This window comes from Nicotiana tabacum, chromosome 11 (assembly GCF_000715075.1).
Source record: "Nicotiana tabacum cultivar K326 chromosome 11, ASM71507v2, whole genome shotgun sequence".
NCBI classification, from domain to species: Eukaryota; Viridiplantae; Streptophyta; class Magnoliopsida; order Solanales; family Solanaceae; genus Nicotiana; species Nicotiana tabacum.
In genome coordinates this window covers 160,587,063-160,598,716 of record NC_134090.1, presented here as the reverse complement: position 1 = coordinate 160,598,716, position 11,654 = coordinate 160,587,063, and positions in this window count along the sequence as shown.

Below are 11,654 nucleotides of genomic sequence, written 5' to 3'. Positions count from 1 at the left end.
CTTTTCTCCAGGCTCAAGAATCTGACTATTTCCAAAACATGATGTCAGCCATGGGTAAGCCATTCGCGAAAGCGATCAAGATTGGAGAGATGGTAGAAAATGGTCTGAAAACAGGTAGGATTCTGAGTCAAGCAGCCATAAGGGCAACCTCCCAGGCCGTCCAAAGCGGGTCCGGAGGAATGACCAGAGGGAAGAAGAAAGAAGAAACAACTATGGCAGCCTCGGAAGCAAGGGAGTATCGTCATCCCAGGCCCCGTTTCCCGGAAAGAACCCCACAACACTATTTCCCCCACTCCAATTTGGCATATGCTCATCAGCCTTATATGGTCATGAATGCCCAACCTTATGCCCATCCACAACAAGCCAACCGAGGCACAGCTCCACCTCCCAGAAATCAGCCTCCTTACCGCAACCACTATAACCCACAACCCCCGCAGAATAACTTTCGCCCTCAGGAGCCACCTCGACGGCGGACTTTCACGCCCATCGGTGAGCGATACTCTACTTTTTTCCCTAAGCTAGTCCAATTGGGTTTCTTGCAACCAATCCCTCAAACAAGGCAAAACCCGACATCACCTTCTTACAAAGCTGGAGTCAGATGCGCCTATCATTCAGGGGCCGAGGGACATGATACAAATGATTGCTGGTCGTTGAAAAGAGTGGTCGAGAATTTGATAGAGCAAGGGAAAATAGTGCTAAGGGACGAAGAGATCCCAAATGTGACTAACAATCCATTGCCTGCTCACAATAATGGGCCGCTGATCGGAATGGTTTGCGAAGACAAAGAATTTGACCTTGCTTTGAAAGCCATAATTGCCATTGTCGACACGGGGAAGAGGCCCGAAACAGACCAGAAACCAGGAAAGGGGGAGGAGGCCAAGGCTATAAAGAAAGAACTTGAAAAGAAGGTGGAGAAGAAAGTGGTACCGGTAGGGGATGGAGTTCTTTACATACCACGAGGTCGAGCTGAGAAGATGCAGAACTTCGCAATCAAAAAGACAAAACCTATGTACGTGCCGAAAGGGGCCTATGTGGTCCGGAGGACGATTCAACCACCTCGGCTGAATGAGCCAGTGGTTATCGGACGCGTGCCACAAAAGCCAATGACCAACCCGTCCACAGTGCCGTGGAATTATCAAAAGACTTTGGTAATGTACAAAGGTAAAGAGGTCATGGGAGAACTTCCAGAAAATACTTTCATTGGAAGGTATTCAAACACCCAAGAACTGAACAACGCCACACAAAGGCGCTTCCCGCCAAAGAAGCCCGTAAGTGTTGAAGAAGCGGAAGTGTTCTTCCAACAAATGAAAATGCCGGATTACGAAGTGATAGATCAACTGCGCAAGTACCCCGAGCAAGTGTCCATGCTATCATTATTGATGAGGTCGGCCGAGCATCAAAAGATCTTACTGAAGACCCTGAATGAAGCATATGTTCCAGTTGAAACCTCGGTTGAGCAATTAGAGCGGATGACAGAAAGATTCTTCGCCGTCAACCAAATCTCTTTCAGCAAGAACGATCTACCCCCGGAAGGAGCGACACACAACAAGTCTTTGCATCTAACAGTTAAATGCGAAGACTATTATGTCAAGCGGGTAATGTTGGATGGAGGCTCAGGCGTTGACATTTGCCCTCTCTCCACGCTACAAAGAATGGAAATTGGGACCGGAAGAATCCGACCCAACAATGTATGTGTAAGGGCTTTCGACGGCATCAAAAGAGATACCATGGGAGAAATAGACCTGTTATTGGTCATAGGACCAGTCGAATTTCAAGTGACCTTCCAGGTGCTCGACATGGATACATCCTACAATTTTCTCCTTGGCAGACCTTGGATCCATGCGGCAGGAGCCGTGCCTTCCACTCTTCACCAGATGGTGAAGTTCGAGTACGAAGACCGAGAAATCGTGGTCCATGGGGAAGATGAGCATGCTATTTACCGGGACCCATCCATTCCATATCTGGAACCGAGAGAAGGGAGCGAACACACGGTCTATCAAGCTTTTGAGATTGTACTGGCAGAGCAGCAGGAAGAGGGAATACCTTGCCCCCAGCCTTTCTTGTCTAACGCCTCGGTTATGGTGGCCAAAGAGATGATCCGGCACGGATTTAGGCCAGGAAAGGGGCTTGGACGAACCCTTCAGGGAATAACAGAACCCATTACCTTGCCAGTCACCAAGAAACCTTTTGGACTAGGTTTCAAACCTACTCCACCAGACGAAGAGTGGGCAAAGAAAAGGAAAAATGAGGGTTGGAAGTTACCTCGACCACTGCCGGATTTATATGCAACTTTCATCAGGCCAAGGTACGCTGAAGAAGAAGATGATGAGGTCTTCACAGCTGAGGAAATCGAGGAGATATGTGGGGCGATGAGAGAGATGCTCTACGAGGTCCACATGGTTCAACCAGGTGAAGGCACAAGCATTGCTGAGATAATGTACATGGGGCCGAACGCCAAACTTCAAAATTGGGAGGCCACGCCATTCCCGACTAGACGGAAGTCCGGGTAGACCTGTCCTGCCACCTTTCATGTGTCGCAAGTTATCTCCAGGACATAACTTGAGCGTTTTCTTCCTTTCAATTGTTGTTTTGAATTCCTAAGTTGTAAACATTGTTGTCTTCCAACTTTCCAAAGAAAAATAAAAAAAAATCATCATTGCTTTCTCATTCTTTCTTTTGTTCTGATTTTTGTTATTTTTTCTTTTACCTTTCTTTTCAGTTATAATAATGCGGCTTTAAATATGACATGCTTGCGGACTTCACGCCCAGGTCACAATGAGCTATTTAACTGCAAATTAATGAACCCAGAACCAGAATATGATACGGAAGAAGCTTTTAGGGAGATAAACCGAGAGTTGGAATATTTCGAGAATAAACCTAAGCCAAATCTGAATGACACTGAACCGGTAAATTTAGGAACCCCGGAAGAAGTCCGGGAGACCAAGATAAGCATTCACACGAACAAGAAAACGCGAGAGGCGATAATTCAACTACTTTTTGAATTTAAAGACGTGTTTGCTTGGTCATATGATGACATGCCGGGACTAGGTATTGATCTAGTGGTTCATAAATTGCCGATTCATCCTGATTGTCCTCCAGTTCAACAAAAGCAACGAAAGTTCAAAACTGAGGTCAGCGACAAGATTAAAGAGGAGATCACCAAACAACTGAAAACGGGAGTGATTCGGGTAGTCCAATATACAACATGGTTGGCGAATGTGGTTCCAGTACCAAAAAAGGACGGGAAAACTCGGGTATGTGTAGATTACCGAGATCTGAATAGAGCAAGTCCTAAAGATAATTTCCCGCTGCCTAACATCCACATCCTCGTTGATAATTGCGCCAAACACGAGATACAGTCTTTCGTAGATTGTTACGCTGGGTATCATCAGGTATTGATGGATGAAGAGGACGCCGAGAAAACTGCCTTCACCACGCCTTGGGGCACCTACTGTTACCGGGTCATGCCATTTGGTTTGAAGAATGCTGGGGCTACGTACATGAGGGCCATGACTGCCATTTTCCATGACATGATGCATCAGGAAATAGAGGTGTACGTGGACGACGTGATAGTCAAGTCCAGGACACAGGATAATCACATCCAAGACTTGAGAAAATTCTTCGAGAGATTAAGGAAGTATGACTTGAAGCTAAACCCAGCCAAATGCGCTTTCGGAGTTCTGTCGGGCAAACTTTTGGGCTTCATCGTAAGCAGGAGAGGTATCGAGCTAGATCCAACTAAGATAAAATCCATCAGAGATCTGCCTCCCCCGAGAACAAAGAAAGACGTGATGAGTCTGTTGGGCAGGTTGAACTACATCAGTCGGTTTATTGCCCAGCTGACAAGCACGTGTGAGCCCATATTCAAGCTGTTAAGGAAAGATGCGGCGATTAAATGGACAACTGAGTGTCAAGAAGCCTTTGATAAAGTCAAAGAATACCTTTCGAATCCCCCGGTCTTGGTCCCTCCAGAACCAGGAAGGCCACTTTTCTTGTATCTGACAGTCTTGGAGAACTCTTTCGGTTGCGTCCTCGGGCAACACGACGTAACCGGAAAGAAGGAGCAAGCAATCTACTACTTGAGCAAGAAATTCACCGGCTACGAGGCCAAATACACTCTGCTGGAAAGGACATGCTGCGCTCTCACATGGGTTGCTCAAAGGTTGAGACATTATCTCCAAGCCCACACTACGTTCCTCATAAGCAGGTTGGATCCTTTGAAGTATATATTTCAGAAACCAATGCCTACTGGGAGACTGGCTAAATGGCAAATCTTGCTTACGGAATTCGACATAGTCTATGTCACTCGCACGACAATGAAAGCCCAGGCGTTAGCAGATCATTTGGCCGAAAATCCGGTCGATGAGGAATACCAGCCATTGGATACCTACTTTCCAGATGAAGAAGTAAACACCGTAGAAGTGGTCTCGGAGGAAGCTCATGTTTGGAAGATGTTCTTTGATGGAGCCGTGAACGCCAAGGGTGTAGGGATTGGGGCAATTTTGATCTCGCCTTCTGGTCAGCATTATCCCGCCACAGCTAGACTTCGTTTCTTTTGCACAAATAATACAGCTGAGTATGAAGCCTGCATCATGGGCATGCATATGGCAATCGATCAGGATGTTGAAGACTTACTGATTATGGGAGATTTTGACCTGCTTATCCGGCAAGCCCAAGGCGAATGGGAAACTCGGGATGTCAAACTTATCCCTTACCGACAGCATGTGGAGGACCTCAGCAAGCGCTTTACATCAATAGAGTTCAGGTATATCCCGAGGTGTCACAATGAACTGGCAGATGCACTTGCTACTTTGGCTTCAATGCTACCCTACCCGGGCAACGCCCACGTCGATCCTTTGGAAATCCAAATCAAGGAAAGACACGGTTACTGCAATGTAATCGAGGCAGGATCAAATACGCAGCCGTGGTACCATGACATCAAGAGGTTCCTAAAGACACAAGAATACCCCGAGCACGCTACTGGAGATCAAAAGAGGACCATTAGGCGACATGCAAGTGGTTTCTTTCTAAGCGGTGAATTGTTGTATAAGAGGACCCCGGACCTCAATCTTCTAAGATGTGTCGATATCGAGGAGGCAAGAAAGATCATGCACGAAGTACACGCAGGTGTGTGCGGACCTCACATGAACGGTTATGTCTTAGCAAAGAAAATCCTTCGAGCAGGTTATTACTGGATGACCATGGAAAAGGATTGCTTTAGCTTCGTTCGGAAGTGTCATCAGTGTCAGGTGCACGGTGATTTGATTCATGCACCTCCCACGGAGCTGCATCCCATGTCTGCACCTTGGCCATTTGTCGCCTGGGGCATGGACGTCATTGGACCAATCGAACCAAAGGCTTCGAATGGACACAGGTTTATACTGGTTGCCATCGATTACTTCACAAAATGGGTAGAAGCTGTCACTCTCAAGTCGGTCACTAAAAAAGCTGTAGTGGATTTTGTACACTCAAATCTTATCTGTCGTTTCGGTATTCCTGCGACTATCATTACAGATAACGCAGCAAACTTGAACAGTCACTTGATGGGAGATGTGTGCGAGCAATTCAAGATAACGCATAGGAATTCTACTCCTTATCGGCCGAAAGCCAATGGTGATATGGAAGTGGCGAACAAAAACATCAAGAAGATTTTGAGGAAAACGATCCAAAGTTCCCGACAGTGGCATGAGCAGTTACCATTTGCATTGTTGGGATATCGCACTACGGTACGCACATCAGTAGGAGCGACTCCTTATCTTTTGGTTTATGGGACCGAGGTTGTAATACCGGCAGAGGTAGAAATTCCTTCGCTTCGAACCATTGTCGAAGCAAAAATCGAAGACAGCGAGCGGGTCAAGACTCGGTTAGAGCAATTGACTTTGATTGATGAAAAGCGAATGGTCGCAGTTTGTCACGGACAGTTATACCAACGAAGAATGGCCCGTGCTTACAACAAGAAAGTCCGACCCAGGAATTTCGAAATAGGTCAGCTGGTACTGAGGCATATTCTGCCGCATCATGAGGAAGCAAAAGGGAAGTTTGCTCCAAATTGGAAAGGCCCATACATCATAAGGAAGATATTGCCGAGAGGAGCATTGTATTTAGGTGATATCGAAGGAAATGACCCCGACACAGCAGTAAATGCGGATGCAGTCAAGAGATACTACGTCTGAATTATACTCTAGTAGTCTTGACACATTTGAAATGATGAAGGTTTTATTCCCACTACTCCCCAAACACTACCCAATTCTCTCTACAAACCTTTGATCCGCTTACAAAAAAAAACAAAAAAACAAAACAAAAACATTGATTGAGGCCTGAACTACGTTTGACTTGATTCCGAAAGGATACCTGAGGTTCAGTCACACCTACATTAAAATCCCATTCACCCTGAAGTTGAAACCGGGGCACGTCGAGCAGTTTGGAAGTTAGTATCATCTGCCTCTCTTTACCAAGCACAAGCTTTTAGATCAATTACCAAAGATAGTGGGAAACCAATAAGCGTCGCAAATGGAGACCGGCACACTCTGAATCGGGAAAGAAAAAATGAGAGAGTCTCGTCGGTGAAAACCTTCGGGCACCACGAGGCGACGGGAGTAGAGAAACCAAAATGAGAGAGCTTGTTTAGTAAAAACTCGCAAAGAGTGCTATCAAGCGATGACAGGAAGAGAAATGAGAGAGGTCAGCTGGCGAAAACCCGCAAAGGGCGTTGTTGGCCGAAAAAGAATGACTCCACCCCAAGAAGGTCTAGGCAAAGCTCCACCGGTTTGGAATCACAGATCCGTTCTGGTTCATGGAAACGCAAGTTCATGGAAGGTCAGGCGTCCAGTCCAAAGAGCATGTCATGTCATTTAAAGCCAGCGTTATCTTCCTCAGATAAGTCTTTCTCGTCCCAAAAGGGACACTCCTTTCCTGAAATTTGTTTTCTCCTTTCTTTGTTTCTCTTCGAATCCCTTTTACGTTTTAACCCCAAGTTCAGGATACACCGGAAAGGGCAGGTGGCAGGTTTGTTTGCATGGAATCCCGTCTCATGAAGGAAAACGCCTCATTTCATTGGTACGATTGCCCAAGCCTGATGAATCATGATGTTTGATGGTGTTTAAAGTAAAGAGGAAAGAGAGAAATCTCCCCCAGCAAGTCCGCCTTCGGACGAATCCCCACAGAGTCTCTCCTTGTACAATCTCCCACAGAGTCTCCCCAATAAAAAAAAAACAAATGGAATCTCCCCAGCACATCCCCAGCGAGTCCCTTTGTAAAAATTCCCCAAAGATCTTACCCCAACAAATCCTAGAAAAACCGCTTTGAAACAAATATCCAGCATGCCCCATTGTACAAAAATCCACACAAAGAATCCACTTTGTAAATATTCCCCCACAGAGCTTCCTTTTGTACAAATCCCCACAGAATACCTCCAATAAAATCCCCGTTGAGAACCTCCAAGCAAAACGGGACACAAAAAAAGAGAGAGAAAAGAAAAAGAGCCTTACGAGGCAAATCATCACAGAATCTGGAAATACAAAGCCTGAAAAATCAAAAGAGTTTCCCCATTTGAATCAAATCAATGGCAGGATTTCGCAATAGGAATGAGGACGCAACAAAGCAACTGGGAACGATCAAGGTCACCGAACCGACCGTCATTTCCAAACTAACGATTGTTCTTTGTCTGAAAAGTTGAAACAGGTATAATCCAAGACAACCGTGCAAGAAGCAGGTGTCGCCCAAAGAAGAAGGTATATGGGTACAAGAAATATCTTGGCAATAAGGAACTCACTCGAAAGGTAAGTTTCCACAAAACTCTCTTTTGTTTTTTACTAAAACAAGAAAATTCAAAAAAGAGGTCAGTTGTTGTTCTCGAATTTTGCCCCCAGCTAGTCAGCATTAGGGTTTTAAACCCTAAACTGAACTTTGAATTTTTCCTTTAGTCAGCATTAGGGTTTTAAACCCTAAACTGAACTTTTTTCCCTTCAGCCAGCATTAGGGTTTTAAACCCTAAACTGAGCTTTTCCATGCAATCAGCATTAGGGTTTTAAACCCTAAACTGAACTTTTTTCCTTTAGTCAGCATTAGGGTTTTAAACCCTAAACTGAATTTTTTTTTTCTTTCAGCTAGCATTAGGGTTTTAAACCCTAAACTGAGCTTTTCCATGCAATCAGCATTAGGGTTTTAAACCCTAAACTGAACTTTATCCATTCAGCCAGCATTAGGGTTTTAAACCCTAAACTGAGCTTTTTCCATGCAATCAGCATTAGGGTTTTAAACCCTAAACTGAACTTTTTTCCTTTAGTCAGCATTAGAGTTTTAAACCCTAAACTGAATTTTTTTCCTTTCAGCCAGCATTAGGGTTTTAAACCCTAAACTGAGCTTTTCCATGCAATCAGCATTAAGGTTTTAAACCCTAAACTGAATTTTTTCCATTCAGCCAGCATTAGGGTTTTAAACCCTAAACTGAGCTTTTTCCATGCAATCAGCATTAGGGTTTTAAACCCTAAACTGAACTTTTTCCATTCAGCCAGCATTAGGGTTTTAAACCCTAAACTGAGCTTTTCCATGCAGTCAACATTAGGGTTTTAAACCCTAAACTGAACTTTTTCCATTCAGCCAGCATTAGGGTTTTAAACCCTAAACTGAGCTTTTTCCATGCAATCAGCATTAGGGTTTTAAACCCTAAACTGAACTTTTTCCATTCAGCCAGCATTAGGGTTTTAAACCCTAAACTGAGCTTTTTCCATGCAATCAGCATTAGGGTTTTAAACCCTAAACTGAACTTTTTTCCTTTCAGCCAGCATTAGGGTTGTTGTTCTCGAATTTTGTCCCCATTCAATCAGCATTAGGGTTTTAAACCCTAAACTGAACTTTTTCCTTTAGTCAGCATTAGGGTTTTAAACCCTAAACTGAATTTTTCCATTCAGCCAGCATTAGGGTTTTAAACCCTAAACTGAGCTTTTCCATGCAGTCAGCATTAGGGTTTTAAACCCTAAACTGAATTTTTCCTTTAGTCAGCGTTAGGGTTTTAAACCCTAAACTGAATTTTTTCCTGTAATCAGCATTAGGGTTTTAAACCCTAAACTGAACTTTTTCCATTCAGCCAGCATTAGGGTTTTAAACCCTAAACTGAACTTTTTCCATTCAGCCAACATTAGGGTTTTAAACCCTAAACTGAGCTTTTTCCATGCAATCAGCATTAGGGTTTTAAACCATAAACTGAACTTTTTTCCTTTAGTCAGCATTAGGGTTTTAAACCCTAAACTGATTTATTTTTTCCTTTCAGCCAGCATTAGGGTTTTAAACCCTAAACTGAGCTTTTCCATGCAATCAGCATTAGGGTTTTAAACCCTAAACTGAACTTTTTCCATTCAGCCAGCATTAGGGTTTTAAACCCTAAACTGCGCTTTTTCCATGCAATCAGCATTAGGGTTTTAAACCCTAAACTGAACTTTTTCCATTCAGCCAGCATTAGGGTTTTAAACCCTAAACTGAATTTTTTCCATTAGTCAGCATTAGGGTTTTAAACCCTAAACTGAACTTTTTCCATTCAGCCAGCATTAGGGTTTTAAACCCTAAACTGAGCTTTTTCCATGCAATCAGCATTAGGGTTTTAAACCCTAAACTGAACTTTTTCCATTCAGCCAGCATTAGGGTTTTAAACCCTAAACTGAGCTTTTTCCATGCAATCAGCATAAGGGTTTTAAACCCTAAACTGAACTTTTTCCATTCAGCCAGCATTAGGGTTTTAAACCCTAAACTGAGCTTTTTCCATGCATGTTAGCATTAGGGTTTTAAACCCTAAACTGAACTCTTTCCTTTAGTCAGCATTAGGGTTTTAAAACCCTGAACTGAACTTTTTCCTTTAATCAGCATTAGGGTTTTAAACCCTAAACTGAACTTTTCCCCAGTTGGTCAGTATTAGCGTTTCAACTCTAAACTGAACCTTTCCCCAGCTAGTCGATATTAGGGCTCCAACCCTGAACTGAGCATGCATATCCTCTTTCATCAATTTTATGAACTTCCTGGCGAATAATTCACGAAATTTTCCTAGTGAAACTGGGGCAGAAAATTTCGTTCATTTGTTTTTCCCGCAGGTCTAACCTCGAGCCACACGGATCGAAACGACCCACAAGATGAGTCTCAACTCAGAATCTAAGAAGAAAAAGAAAAAAAAAGATGTCCCGAGACACCGGAGAAAATGGAAGGCGGATCGCTCCAAGATTTGATCAAGGTCCCGAGTTCTACCAACCCCGTCATATTCAGTATCGCAGAAATAAATAGGCGCCTCCAACTTGCAAGCATCAAGATTCAGATCGGAGTCTACAAGCAGAATCAGCTAAGACCCAAGATCAGGTCGCAAAAGAATCATAGATAGGAATCTTGTAACTAGCAGTTGACATGCATATAAGTGTTTAGTTCAGTTTCAATTTTCCTTTGGTTGTAATAAGGCGGTCAGTGACGCAGCAGTGACAACAACAACAGCAGTAACAGCAAGCATTGCAATCCCATGGTAGTCCCAGCTACCAAAATTTTCCCGAACTACATTGACCTGATTCCTGTTTAGCCCAGGATATGTAGGAAATCTTTGAAGCAAGATTCGCTCAAAACTTTCAAAACATGCTTCACACGGAGTAGTCCATAGGCAAATATCGCTCATATCCGCTCACTTTATCTTTGCACGAAAACCCTTCGTGTTTCCGAACAAAGAGGGGCAGCTGTGAGCACGTGATTTTTGTCTTGCGCGACAATCGCTCCAAAAGAATAAAAAAAATAATAACAAATGGTCCTACTGTAAAAATTTGGATTATACATGGCACTTTGTTAATTATTCATGATTTTTGCCCATTTTTATTTTTTATTAAAACAAAATACAAAAATGTATGTGTCATGCATAATTTGAACCGTAATCCGGTTGTTAAATAAAAAATCATAAATAGGCATCTTCGTCCGTAATTTTGTTTTTGTTTGATTTTACCTGTTTTAAAATATTTTAATGTGTGTGCAAATAACTGTATTAAGTGTTTATTTAATTTTAATTTGATTTACTTAGGTTTTGTTTTTAAAATAAAGAAGAAAAATAATAAAAAAAAATCTTTTCTCGGACTTGGGCCAATTTTAAACAAATTGGCCCAAACAAACTTAGCCCAAAACCCAGGCATGCCCGGTCCGTGACCAGCCTACTTCGAGAACATACAAACGACGTCATTTTTATCCAGGCTGATCTGAGCCGTTGATCTCTGAAAGATCAACGGCCAAGATCTCTCACCCCGAACCCACTAACAGACCCGACCCGTCTCACCCGGACCGACCCCAACCCTTTACCCTTGAAACGACGCCGTTCCTTGTTAGTCGAAGGATCCTGGCCCTTCATCACATCTCATCCAACGGCCAGGATCCACCTACCCACTAACTATATAAACTCATAACATTACCCTGCCCCCCTATCCGAACCCCAGCCTTCATCGTCTTCACAAGAACTCCAAAAACCCTAGCCGCCCCTGTATCCTTCACCATGAAAACCGGCGGCACGGACGCCGGTGACCCCACCCTTAACACTATAGAACCCCCTTGCCATCCGGAACACGGATCTGTTAACCACGTAACTCGAATCCCTTCCCACCTTCTCGAATCTTCGTTTGAAGATTCGAGTCGGAACTTGACTTACATTG